This window comes from Eumetopias jubatus, unplaced genomic scaffold (genome assembly GCF_037043125.1).
Source record: "Eumetopias jubatus isolate StellerSeaLion01/CBP00866 unplaced genomic scaffold, mEumJub1_p1.0 scaffold_10, whole genome shotgun sequence".
NCBI lineage: Eukaryota > Metazoa > Chordata > Mammalia > Carnivora > Otariidae > Eumetopias > Eumetopias jubatus.
In genome coordinates, this window is record NW_028274816.1 from 105,707,566 (window position 1) to 105,721,907 (window position 14,342).

Consider the following 14,342-nt stretch of genomic DNA (forward strand, 5'->3'; position numbering starts at 1 on the left):
GGAAATAAACATTTATCTTGGACCTATCTGGCATAGTGTTTTCCACCCTCAGTATTTCTGGTGTCTAAGGGAGGAAATCCTCCAGGTACCATGGGAAGGGGGAGAGGGGGCGGCACTCACTCTGTAGCATATTAAGAAATACTGTAGAACAAGAGACTGTTCTTATGTCAAGGTTCTTTGAAGGTTTTTAGGATCTGATATAATTTGATTCTGAACCACACAATCACATTTTTTTGTGGGGGAGGGGGGTGTTCAATTTGACAAACACTTACTGAATGTGTAATATATGCTGAGACCTGTGAGATACATAAAAATAATTAAGACACAACCCCTGCCCTCTGGAGCTCACAATCTATTGGAGAAGCCAGCACATGTAAGTACTACAATGCAAGGCATGTGGTGGTAACAGCTATAATAGAGGCATTGATCAAGTAAAATGCAAGACAGGGAGATGTTGAGTCCAAGTTGGGGCAACTGGAAAGCTATGTTGAGAAGAGTTTGAGCAGAGCCTTGAAGGATTAGTGGAATGTGGGTGGCCAGAGAGGCTGGGAAAGGCATTCCAGGCAGAAGGCACCGGGCTGGATTTAGGGAATGATAAATAATTCCATAAGGCCAGAGTTTAGGGCATGAGTTTCAAACGTAGGAGGTAAGAGGAAAGGTTTCGAAATACAGTGCATATTTCAGGTTGTGATTTCAAATCCTCCTCAAAATAAGCCGAGATGATGGAGCTGCAGTGTAACCAAACAGTTCTTAACAATGAGTACTCCTAGGGGCGCCTGGGCGGCTCAGTCGGTTAAGCATCTGCCTTTGGCTTGGGTCATGATCCCAGGGTCCTGGGATGGAGTCCCGCATCGGGCTCCTTGCTCCGCGGGGAGCCTGTTTCTCCCTCTGCCTGCCACTCCCCCGCTTATACACTCACATGCTCTCTCTCTCTCTCTCTGGCAAAGAGATAAATAAAAAAAAATCTTAAAATAAAACAAAACAAAACGAAACAATGAGTTCTCCTATAGCCTGTTATTCCCTGTGTGCTCAAGAGGTTCTGGCTTCACTGGCTCAGCCCCCATCCAAGGAGGGCTCTGCCATCCTCGGACAAGTGTCTTGGCATTTTGTGATGCAGTATGGGGAGAAGAAGGAGAATGAGACAGGAGTTTGAAAGGGCAGAAGAGGTCACTTGGATCAACAGTGAAGGACAAAGAACAAAGAAGCACTCTCCACCCTGTGTGGCTGAGGATCCGGAGAGACAGGGCAGAATGGAATGTTTGAGAAAGTTCTGGGGCAAGAGAGCAAGAGGTTCCGGGGAGTGGTGGGATTTTGAGGAGGGGAAGTTGCCTTGTAAAAAATACTAAAGGTATTTTTGAGAACTGAAGTGCTTACTCTTACTGTGCTTCTGTGGATGTGGCACGTCTTCAGGACTGGGTCCTGGTGTCAACAGGGATGCTAGGTAATCTTTGCTTACCTATTCAGGACAGCTCAGTGAGAGATCATATGTGATTTTCCACGGATAGGAGGCTTTGGCTCCCACTATACCAGGAGAGAGAAAGATGAGGGCTGAGCCTGAAAATGAAGTTGAACCAGTAGCTTTTACCATTTCATACCTCCATGAATTCTCCATTTAATGTTTAATACTTGTTGAATACATTGAGATGGGTCTCACTGTATATCATTTACTGCTTAGCAGTAATTCTTCTTTTCTTGACTATCATACTTATTTGGGAAGTTTGGCTGCCCTAAACTTCTACTCTCCATTTTCCCCAAGCCCTGGGCCAATCCCTACCCCATGCTCTTTACTCTTAGCACGTGGCTTTGCCCACCCCTCCCTTCAAGTAAAAACATCTCTGCATCTTTACCCCCTTCTATCCTTGAGCTCTAAGAAGTGAGTGCTTTGCCTTTTAGCTAAGACTGATTCTTGAATTGTATTATCCAATGCACTTCCACCTTTTTCAAGACTTGATTCTACCCGTTATCTTCTCTCTCTTTCCCCTTTGCTGGAAAATCAGCTCAAATTTACCTTTTCCTACAACAAAAACAAAACAACCAAAAAAGTTCCTCTTCCCTGCTATGATTTACCCTTCCCCCCCCCCTTTTTTTTGGCCAAATTTTAAAAGCAGTGTAAACACTCTCTAGTTTCTCACCTCTCACTCACTCCTGAATCCCTAAAACCAGGCTGTTCCCTTCACCAGCCTACTGAAACTACTTCTTGAAAGAGTAGCAAATAACTTCTAGTTTTGTTTCCCTTCTATTCCCACCATCCTTGTCCTCTAGGACCATATCTAAAAGCTTATGAACATGAAGGGGGTATGGTTAATTACTTATATAATCCCTCAACACCCAGCATTATGCCTTGCATGTGGTAGAGACCCCATGAATATTTGAATCGAATCTGAATTTCTTCAGCCTTCCTCATGGCCCCCATGACTACTGATCTTCTTCTACCATATTAGGAACGTAGCAATGGTTTCAGATGCTACAGCTGGTATCAGGGCATGTAGCTTTCGCTAATAAGTTTAGAGAATTAAAAAAACATCTCATCCTCAGTTGTTGACAACAAAATTATTTTATTTTAAATATTTCATTTATTTATTTGAGAGAGAGAATGAGAGAGAGAGAGCACGAGAGGGAAGAGGGTCAGAGGGAGAAGCAGACTCCCCGCTGAGCAGGGAGCCCGATGTGGGACTCGATCCCGGGACTCCTGGATCATGACCCGAGCCGAAGGCAGTCGCTTAACCAACTGAGCCACCCAGGCGCCCAACAAAATTATTTTAAACTCCCATTTACCAGAAAGTATGGTGAAGATTGTGTTATTTTTATTCTGTTGCTAAAATATACACAACCAAAAATAGATACCCAACATGAAATGTGTATCATTGATGATCAACGGTATTGATCAGCAATTTGAAAATGATGAATTCAAGACACACTGGCTTGCCAAACTTATCAAGTGGCCTCCCGTTGACACAAACATAAACCACATTGCAATATCTTGTTTTATTCAATAAGCTATATTTCTTGAGACTTTTCCTAGGAATTTCTACAGGTGGCTGAGACACGACAAATACAAAAACATAACCAGGAATTGAGCCAGTCACAATAAACAAACAAACAAACAAATAAATAAATAAATTTTTTTAACTAGGCTCCATGCCCATTGTGGAGCCCAATATGGGGCTTGAACTCAGACCCTGAGATCAAGACCTAAGCTGAGATCAAGAGTCAGATGCTTGATCTTAGGGTTGTGATCGAGCTCCATCCATATTGGGCTCCGCGCTCAGCAGGGCGTCTGCTTAAGGATTTTCTCTCTCTGTCTCCCCCCTGCTCGTGCTCGCTCTCTCTCTCAAATAAATAAATAAATCTTTTAAAAAAACATGCTTCCTTTCTGTGGAAGGTAAAAGAACACATATTCTTACTTGAAATCCAAATGTGTAAAGATAATCAATGGGATGTAGGAACTCTTTTTTACTTCTACATTTCCCTCAGGTGTTTTATATTGCTATGGAATTTTACTAACAAGACATGGAAACCTATTCTCCCATCTCTCACAAACTCCTCCATTTCAATGAGATCCTTTAGGACTGGTTAGGAACAGCTCAAGTGTCACATGACTTCTTCATACATGCTCATCCTGGGGTTATCCTGCCACTTCTCTACCCTACACTGCCGCCCAGCTTATTGTAAGTCACATGAAATGTCCAAGAAAGCCAGCAATACTAACTTGTTACAGTCGTTTACTTGTAGCCTTCCTTTAGCCTATCCACCAAAAATGTAAAGAATCCATGAGTTTCTACGTGGCATTCTAATGCTAAGTCAAAGTCCATCCTCTTTGCCACGGTTTGGTTCAACAGTTCAGGTCAACAGACACTCCAGGAGTACTTATCCTGTGACAGGCATCATGCTAAGCTTTCAAGGAACCATAGTCCAGTGGGAATAGAGATTTATAAACATGGAATTCCAATATAATGTTGGCAGTAATTTGAAAAAGTCAAATCACAGGGACTGAAAAAAAAAAGAATGAACCATGTTTGGGGCAATTCTATATTTTAAGATACAATTTAAAGAATTTTTTTTTATGAGAGAGAGAGAGAGCTCGAGTGAGAGCATGAGCAGGGGGTAGGGTCAGAGGGAGAGGGAGAAACAGATTCCTTGCTAAGCAGGGAGCCCCCTAATGCAGGGCTTGATCTCAGGATCCCGGGATCATAACCTGAGCCAAAGGCAGATGCTTCACTAACTGAGCCACCCAGGCGCCCCTTAAAATACAACTTAAAATTTAAATTAAATTAATTAAATTTAATTAAAAACTTAAATTTTATCTTAAAATTTAGAATTGCCCAAATTTAAAACTTACAATTTGTTTTTGAAGATTTAAATGTTAACAAAATAAATAAATAAGTACAAAGTAAAAGGGGGAAAAAAAACATTAACAAGTCACTGAACAGATTCCTTTCAAAATAAAGCTCCTTAAAGGCAGTAAACGTTTTACTCAACAGTAGAAGGGGCAAAGAAATATCAGAGAATCTTGCTACAACTAGCAACTTAAAATTTATCTTTTGGTTATGCTAAGAAGTTGCCAGATAGTGGGCGATCCAGTGTCACTGTCCTCTGACACTGTTGTAGGGAAGGGAATCTTTTTATTATAATACTGTTTTCTTTCTTTAAGGCTCTCCTTTCCTAGATAAAATCCCATTTATCTCAACCCCTTCAAATAACCTGTGAATAGTCTTTACATGAATGTCTATGTAATCTGTCAAATAATGCTCCGCAGTCTTAGAAATATAAATAGGTGAACATTTTGTTCCTACAGAGCACTTTATTCATCAGGTTTCACTACAACTCTATGACCCAAGTTGTTGAGTGAGTACTCCAAGACCATATTGTTGAGTGAGTACTCCAAGTACACATAAAGGGGGCAGACTTTTAAGGCAGAATGTTTTCCTTCATGTACCCCCAATTTTGTGGCTATAAAACTATCCTAAGTAAAAAAACTCCATATGTGTTAATATTAGTTTTCTGACAAAAATGTCTGTAGAAGATATAGGCTTGGGAAAAACCTTTGAAAATTTGACTCCAATGGCTATTCTGATAATGAAATACAGTCCTCTGAATTTATCATAGCTAGGACATATAGAAAGTTATTAGGTAATAAGGGGATATTTCTTTGCTATCTATGAAATAAATTGCCAGTGCTTGGGAAGCTACAAGGCATACAGCTCAGTAGACTATTCAGGAGTTTGAACACTGAGGTTGTAACTGGGGATAATATGTAGGAACATCATGATATACGAGATCTTTGATATTTTGTTTTTATCACATCACCTCAACAGACACTAAGGAAACAGAAGCAAACTCTGGAATGACTGTGAGTTTTAAAGCTGAAAAGAAAAAAAGAGTTTTAAATTCACAACCAGCTGTATTACTTGATTTTAAAAGAAGCGATGATTTGCTACATCTATCTGAATACCAAAGTATTACACAACTAAAGCAGTTATGAGTTAAGCATATGGACCTCTGCAAGACACTTATTTTAGGTAATAATGACATTTATAGGAATTCTCACACGTACATCTCTTGGAAAATGAAACTTTTAGATACAGAGAAAAGACGTCTCTAACCTTTCCAGTTCCTGGTTTTATCATAAAATAGAGATAAAGACATTTTGGAAAGGGTTCCTTTGAACGTTACAATAATAGCTAGGAGAATAGAAAACAATCTACCTGAGTGAAAAATAAATGCCTGGGAAAAGGATTGGAGGTCCTTACCTTCAGCTGCAGAGGTGATACAGAAGTTGTAGAAGGTAGAGTACCATTGTGTAGAAGACAGAGACAAGCTCATTGTTATTTCTGAAGAGTGGAGAAGTGGGCTTCCACTGCATCGTAAGGAACTCAGGCTAGATATTAGGACTACAATCCCGATAGGAATAGCCATTAACATAAAATGGCTTGTTAAAGGAGATAATGAAATCTCTTTCTAGAAATATCAATTAAATGAAGATAATTCTTCATCCTTCTGAGATAGTTTAGATATAGTCTTTCCAAAGGAAAGGAATGGGCAGGCTTGTTTTCCAAGGTGGCTTTCAATTCTTTAATTACAAAGCATTGAATCCAAAATGGTTACCCTATTTTTGGAGCTAGAAAATCATTGAATTTAAAGTTTTTTGAAGAGTAATAGCTTTAGAGACTATCTAGTTCAACTTCTTATTCTGTACATTGAGAGGCATATAAAGGCAGTCGATAGGTTAGCAAACTATGACCCATGGGCCAGATCTCACTGACCCTTTCTTTTTATAGGGCCTGCAAACTTAGAGTGTTCTTTTGGTTTTCAGCTTTTTTTTTTTTTTACATTTTTTTGAATGGTTGGATAAAAAATTAAAATAATAATATTTCATGCTAAGTGAAAATTATATGGAATTCAAATTTCAGTGCCTATAAAAAAAGTCTTAGTGGAATACAGCCACATTCATTTATCTACGTATTACAATATCTACATATTATCTATGGCACTTTTGCCCTACACTGGCACATTTGCCGCTCTAGAAACTGTATGGTCTGAAAATCCTAAGATACCATATGGCACTTTACAGAATAAGTTTGCTAACCCTTGGTGCAGGCTTGTGAAGCACATAAGCTCTAAAGGTAGACTCCCCACTTGGGTGTGATCCTGGAAAAGATGGCATGCCTCAGGTTCCTGATCTGTAAACGGGGGACAGTAATGGTACTTACCTGATAGGGTTGTTGTAAGAATGAAGTGAAGGTGCTTCAAACACTAGGGCCTGGTATATAGCAAGAATTCCGTTAACTGCGTTCAGTATTATTATTACACAAGAAGAAACTGGCCCAAAGCAAACTGGGAGAATTTCTTGATTCTCCTTGCCTAAACTGAGTTGGTTGTCTTTTTTATTTTCTATATTGCCTGACAAAGAAAAACATTCTTGTGACGTTTTAGTTGCTGTTTTTAAACTACCTCAAGGCCACTGTAAATGAGAACTTCACTTTCATCAGATTGGTCTCCTATCAATCCTGTGACCTATAGTTGCCCAAAGGCAACTTATGGAACATTTGAGATTTTCAGGTTTTTACCTCAAACTTCTAGAAATCAAGATTTTCTTTACGCTTTCTAAAAAGAACACTCCAAGTCCCTTACAACTCAAAACTGATGAGTCTGTTTTTTTTTTCAATATTTACAGCAAAAACTTCAGAAACAAAGTACTGAGGCAGGCATACAGACACCAGGATCTGAATGATCACAGATTATTCCATGAGCATTCAAGGATATTTGTTATTCTTGGTAAAACCTCTTAAACCGAGTAGGATGTCTGTTTACTAGCCCTGGACAACCACCGTTTTGAAGTTTTGTTCATAAGAAGTCTTTCTTCATTAAATCCATTCCCAAATGGTCACTTCATTATGCCATGTTTCCTTGTCAGGTGGTATACAATTTTAAACAATTACATATTTGTCACTGCTGTCTAATTCTGCTCCAGTTTTTTCTCTTTCTATGTCATACTTCCTATCTTGCAACAAAACTGGAATTCCTTAGGACCAGGCACACACCATTTTTTTTGGTATCACCTCACACTACTTAGTTGAAGTTTTTTATGTAGTAGGCTTTCGACAAATGCATCTTGCATTAATAAAAGAATAGCCACAAATACCTCCAATGAACAGAATTTTAACCTCAGAGATGAATAAAATAATACTTCTATGCTACCACCAAGATTGTGGAAATAATAATTTGTTAGTACATGGATTTAAAGATCAATTATAAAAATTAAAACAGATCAGAGGTATAAAAGTACCTTAATTAAAATGGAGACTACAACCCACAATAGAAAGATTAACTCTAGATCCTTAATGCTTATTCCTTTCAGATACTTTAGCTCTATGACACTGGAAAACATTAGATGTGATGTGGATACTGTGCCCATTTGTAAAATCTTATCTATTTTTTAAAAATTCGGCCATAAAGGATTATGTTGAAATCCCACACCAGCATAATTTTCATCTGCATGTATAATATACCGATAGCAACATTACTTAGTATATGAGTATGTGAAGTATATTTTATTATAACAGTAGACAAGCAAACTGAATGTGTCCCAGGAAGGGGTCTTTTCCATTAACTTTTATAAAGGCTTTCATTTCAAACTTTCATTAACATCTGACAAGCAAGCTGAAAAAGCTTTGCTTAGAGCTTGGGTTAGGGGCAAAATGCATTTTGGCAAAACTGTTCCAAGATTACACTGACTGGCTGTGCTAGAATATACTAATTTGTTTTGTTTTGTTTTGTTTTGTTTGGAGTGTGGAGAAAAGAGAGAGAAAGGGAGAGAGGAGTCATGGACCCTACTTTATGGTTGCCATGGAGGCAAGGTCAGCCTTCCACACTTGGATCTACCAGCAGAGTTCAGACAGGTCAACATGTGACCGGCTCAGGCCCTGGGGTTAAAAGTTCAAGCAGCGATGGAAAAACCAATATGTCCACGCAGAGTATGCTGTACAATTTATTTCAATTTACATCAAGCCATGCATATAAAATTTAGATAAATTCCATTCAAATCTGATGTTGCCTGACACACAATGTATGCAAACAGATGTCTGTGGGGCTTTTTCTGTGCTTTAGAAAACAACATTAAATTTAAAAATATGTCTCTGGGATTTCTTTATTGAATTACAAAATGAACATAATTTTAACTTAAATGTTTTCATTCTTTCTTCCAATTTTTTTTTTTTTGTGGGGGTCTTAATAATTTCTCGGTTCTCAATCTACTCTATGTCATATTAAAGAGGATAATGTATATTTACAACTACAGCTTCACTGTTATTGTAGTTATAGATTCTATTTATATCCCTTACCACTTTCTGCAAATATTTAGTGATTGATACTTCTGATTTATCTCTGGCTTCTACCCTCATCTCCTTTACTTTCTACAAGGAACAGAGCAAGGGTTCTGGAAGCTGCTGGGTTATCTTCCAGCCACAAGGTGGCTCCCCCCACCCCTTCTGTCGAGCCAACAGGGCGCACACCTTTGCTGAGTCCTGCTGGCAGACTAGGATTCAGAGGCTAATTATGACCCCTAAATACCATTATTTTCACTGTGAATTGAATGGATAACAACCCAGACCCTGGTACAGTAAGATACAATACAAAACTGGTCTTCATAAAGAGAGAAAAAGTTTTTCGCGTTCTGCCTGATTGCTCTTCACCTATCCTTTCAAGGGTACAACTCACTAACCTTAGAGTAAAAAAAGGAAAATAATGACATGCCCTACAGGAACCCAATTTTGTGGCCAAAGAACAGTGACACAGAACAGAGAAGGCAAAATTTCAAGGAAAAGTATGTAACTTATTCTCACTCAAACTGGAGCCTGCTTTTGTAGTAGTAAAGAGATTTGACTTTTCTGGTTCTGGTAACTTCCCCACAAGGAAGTTTTCATGAGGGCTTTGAAACACTTCCTTGCAGTCCTGCACCATGTCATAGATGAAGAGCAGGGATCTCTAATACCGCAAGGCTTTAAAAGGAATAGAAATATTACATATTTACTTCTTACTGCTTAGGAAACAGGGTCTATATTTCACAAATGTGATTTTTACAGCGTACATCATAATTTTCTACAGATGAAGTAAGCATAAAGAGACAAATCATTCATCAGATTACATGGAAATTCTTTCCAAAAGTCTGAGTCCTAATTTCTCATGTTTTCCATTTTCTGTTCCAGGGAGAAGTGATTTGGGCAAGTTTCATTTTCCTCATCTGTAAAATGGAGATAAAAATAGGAACCTATTCCTCGTGGGATTTTTGTCAGGATTAAATGAGTTAATATATGTTAAGCACTTACAAGGTATTTAACAAGGGCTATATAAATGTTTGCTATTATTATTATTATTTATTTGAGCTCAGTACCTCCTCATTTGCAAGCATCTTGTGACACAAACATTTGAGACAAATGAACTTTCATAGATTTTTGTAAAGACATGAATGTATCATTTTCTAGGTATCTGAATATTCTGATCAGGGGTAACTGATGGTGTCTGAGTTTTTTCCTCCTCAAGAACTTAAAAAAATATATATATAAAGCATTTCTTCCCAATTCATGATATTACTTTCAATATGACATTAAAAAAATAAACTGCCGATTTCCAACTCTAAGGCTTGTTTCAGATATTACCTTGGCAAATGCATCATTTTACTTAAGCAAACAACCATAAGTGGTGGTTCTGATTACTTGGTTATAATGTGTATATTATACAAGTTTTAATTTTCATTTTTCACTATATTAAAAAAAAATCTCAGTATCTCACTCATGCCAGAATGTAACTTTGTTAAGCCTCTTGTTAAACTTAGAACATATGAGTCCCCTGCTTCTAAAGTAAATAAACAATTTTGAATTTCCTTGTAAGCACTGCCTTGACAATTCCCAAACACATTTTCTAAGGGTACAAATGGTATCCTTAATGAGGTGACCTACAATAATTCAACCATGAGCAAAAGTTTATGCGGACATAAAATCCTGCGTTCACATAAATCCTTGTTTGTATAAGGAAGGATCTTGTATACACAGATGTAAATATGTATGTATGTGTCAGCACCTATGTATACATATATGTCCACATATATGCCCGTCACATATATTACAAAAAGATGGAAATACATATTTAGAGAGCAGGTGAAATAAGCAAATCAATTTTCAATAGCCAAGGAAAGGAGTATGACATTTTTTAATACCTGCTATACTGTCATGCAACCCTTTATTCTTTATTATCTCTGTCAGCTACTACTAGGTGCCTAGTAGACAAATGCTAGTTCTAGTCCTGACCATTTATTTCTATTTGGAATTATTTCAAGCCTAACTCTTTCGAACTGCTTGAAAATGCTGTCCTGATATGTTGGTCCTGCACTCTGGAGTTAGGGGAGGGGGAGAAGAATCCTTATGCCAAAACAATTTGGCACCTTTTTAGAGGGAAGCTTGCCTTGGCTTTTGCACTTGCACACATGCAACTTCGAAAGACCCCTCTTCCATTGTGAACAATATATATGTGTTACCAGCAGCGGTGTCTTTTGTTGCCAGAAGCAGTTTTTGCTGCATGCATCAACTTTCACTATATTCTTAGCAACTCTTTCTTTTATGCTAGTTTCAGACATCAGTTAACAGAACCCCTTAAAGAACAGATGTACTGAAGAAATGCATCAATTCGTTATTTGTTACAGTTTGGGGGTGTCTGTCCTGTGGGTTTTCTAGCCAAAGGCTTATATGTTTCCCAAGAGAAATTTACTTTCATGAGAGGAGAAAATTGAGGCAAATCACTGCTGTTAGACCCTGAAGTCAGAGATACTGGTTTGTTGTCCTTCTGTACATGAGAAGAAAAAAGCCCACAGTTACAGAAACAGTCGTGTTTCAATCCATCCCTCATTCTTTCCCAGTGTGAAAAATTACAAATGAAACCAAATTTTTCCCTGTCAATAGAATGTGTATGATTACAGCTGTTCATATTCACTCTAATGAAGGGCTGCACATTTAATTGTAAGATTTATTAGGTACTGTACATTGCTGTGTACATGCAAAACAGTTAATCGACATCTAAAATGCTGGTTGTTTATTCTGACATTAATGACCATATTTCTTAATTTGAAACAAAAAGCATTTGGGGAAAATGCATTTTGTTCCCTCCAAATAAGAAATTAATAAATTCAATGTAAGAAATAAAAAGGACTGGGGAAAAAAGTATTGATTTATGTATGTGAGGCTGGGGAAAAAATAAAGATGCTTAAAAAAAAAGTCCATAATCCCCCATTCTGCTGGAAACAAGAGAGTTGATTGCCAGCTTTGTTTGATTTCACAGAGATCTCATACGAGGCTCGGTTCATAAACAGGTGAAATGATGGAGTTTATTGCAACGCACATCAACACTGAAACTAAATAACTGTGTTGCCATCTCAGTCCTGCTGTAAGACGGATGGTAAACTTGACCTGCCGCTGGTACTATCCGATTGCCATTTTTTATTCCCCCTTCGCCGCCCCCCCAAGGCTGAGCCACGTTGAGTAAATGCATGTGCACGGTCAGGTCAGGCCCCGGGATCGGGTGAAACTCGGTTCACATTTGCATACAGGCGGAGCCTCACAATGAAAGCCCATCTGTTCCTGTCTCGGAGTACAAATCGAATGTCACCCAACTCACTGCAAACGACAGCAGCATGGCCATTAGATGGAGGAACACTCGGCTCAGGTTACGGATATGGAACTGCTGATTTGGGTTTAAATACCTGATAACTGAAGACTTTTCATTATATGTGAACAAAGAATGAACTTTGAACTGCTCAGGAGATACCCTCTCCCCACGTTGGGCACCCCTAGTTCTATCCATTACTAATACTTAACTGCTATATTTGCCACTGTCTCTATCTTTTTGTATAAAAATTAGCCAGGCTGAATGTCACAATGTCCTAAATAATTGCTTTTTTTTTTTTTTTTTGGAAGGGGGAAGGGTAAGAGGTGGGGCAGCAAGGGATGTTGTAAACAGAAAATGAACTTTGAACTCCATATGCCCTCAAAGGTCATTAATATCATGGCAATGTTGTTCCTTGAACTTCTAAGTTTTACCATGGTGGAAATTTTAGTTTCTAGAGTTTGACCAAAGTGTGAACTGCCCCAGCCCTTTACCCCTCCCTCCCAAACCCATTCAGTCAAGTGAGGCACCTGTCTCCTAGAATCTTCTCCACTCATAGGACTGTTTATTCCAAAATAGTTTATCAATCACGATCTGTGTCAAAGATTATTTTTCTGTTAAAATCTGGGAAGTATCTTAGAATTTACAGACAGAAATCACATACATTCTGACACAAAAAAGGAGTTGTTCGAGAAGAAACGCCAAGATAATGAGCCCATCCAAGCATTGAACATGATAAATACAAGGAAATTCATTAGCAAAAATACGGGTAGTTTTCATCAAATGCTTTCTTGTCCTGTTTCATGGCAAGAATCTACTTCAATGCATATCTTTCTAAGGACACAAGCACCTGGGGTTTGGTTATGTGTATTTATATTTAAAATCTTTCTGTATTCTGTTACATGAATAACATTTAACATTAAAATACTATTCCAGTCATTAGCCAGTTTGTTTGAGCCCCAGTCATGTGTGGTGGCAGGTCCTCACACATGGCTCCATTGTAGAGAAGAGAAAACAGACTGGCTAGTTTTTCTTTACCAGTTATGCTTCTTGGTTTCCAGTCAATAATAATGTCACTTCATGAATTGCAAATGTAATACTTGATTGGGCGAAAAAAGTACTTAAAAAAATCTGCAAGAACTTTCTTGATTTGCTTTAAGCAATTCTATACTTTTTTGCATATATTTCTTTCTTAAAACACTTACTGAAATAATCTTATAGAATTTAATGTATTGGGGTTACACATGGAATCCAGAATGTTTAAAGGCCATTGGATCTTAAAGGCTGTGTCTCCTCAGCCAGGGTTTCTTTACCACTATGTGAAACTATGTTCTTATTGTTTGTCCTTTAAAAATAATACCAGGGTAAAGAAAAGATTTTGAGGGCTTTTTCTTTTTTCATCCCATGCAAGAGCTTACGGTCAACCTTAATGGAAGCTCTACATGCTTTAAAAGGGAGAATAGACCCTTTGTTTCAGAAGAATGACCAAGACAAGGGTGAATTTTGGTTCCACTTTGTCAAGTTTAAGGGGAAACTGAATTCAGGAAAAGAGAGAGGGAGACCCAAACAACTTTCTTAGCTGTCCCCCCACCGCCTCCAATCTTAAACTTAAAATATTTTATTGTTATCTTGTAAACGAGTTAGGAATTTGCATTAGGGGACACATGGCCATGTGATCTCCTGAAGATGAGCTGTTTATCTGCATTCCATGCAGCTGGATGTCTTGTGTGTGATCAGCAACAAAGCAGAAGAAACCAACAAGCAGGAAATATAATACTAGAGGTATTCTTTCTGTCCACATCAGGAGAAAATGCCCCATTAAGGTGGTGTAACTGCTTTAATTTTATATCCCAGAAGGGATATGAAATTCTGCTTGTTCCAAAAATAATAAAATAACTTGTTTATAGAAATATTGGTTGTTTGGTTTCTTGTTATGCACCACTGGTGGGGGTGTGTGAACAGGAACCGAACCTTGAACTTAATTTCCCCTTTGAACTCATGACCTTTGACAAGATTCCCCATGCGTTCCCCTTCAGACAAATTTCATCACAATTACAGTCCCTTCCACTTGAGTTAAAGATATATAATCATTGATTTGACCTAATTATCTGATACATCCCTTTCTTTGCAAGGTGAAAGCTAAATGTGTGAACAGAAGCTGACCCGTGAAGTTCTGATATCCAATTTTTATT

The 14,342-nt window shown here is 38.1% G+C and overlaps 1 protein-coding gene across 1 annotated transcript in view; it reads right to left on the reverse strand.

Annotated features, from left to right (window-relative positions):
- The window catches only part of SKAP1 (src kinase associated phosphoprotein 1), a 274,429-nt gene that overhangs the window by 149,588 nt on the left and 110,499 nt on the right, over nt 1-14,342 (reverse strand). The window lies entirely within an intron of this gene.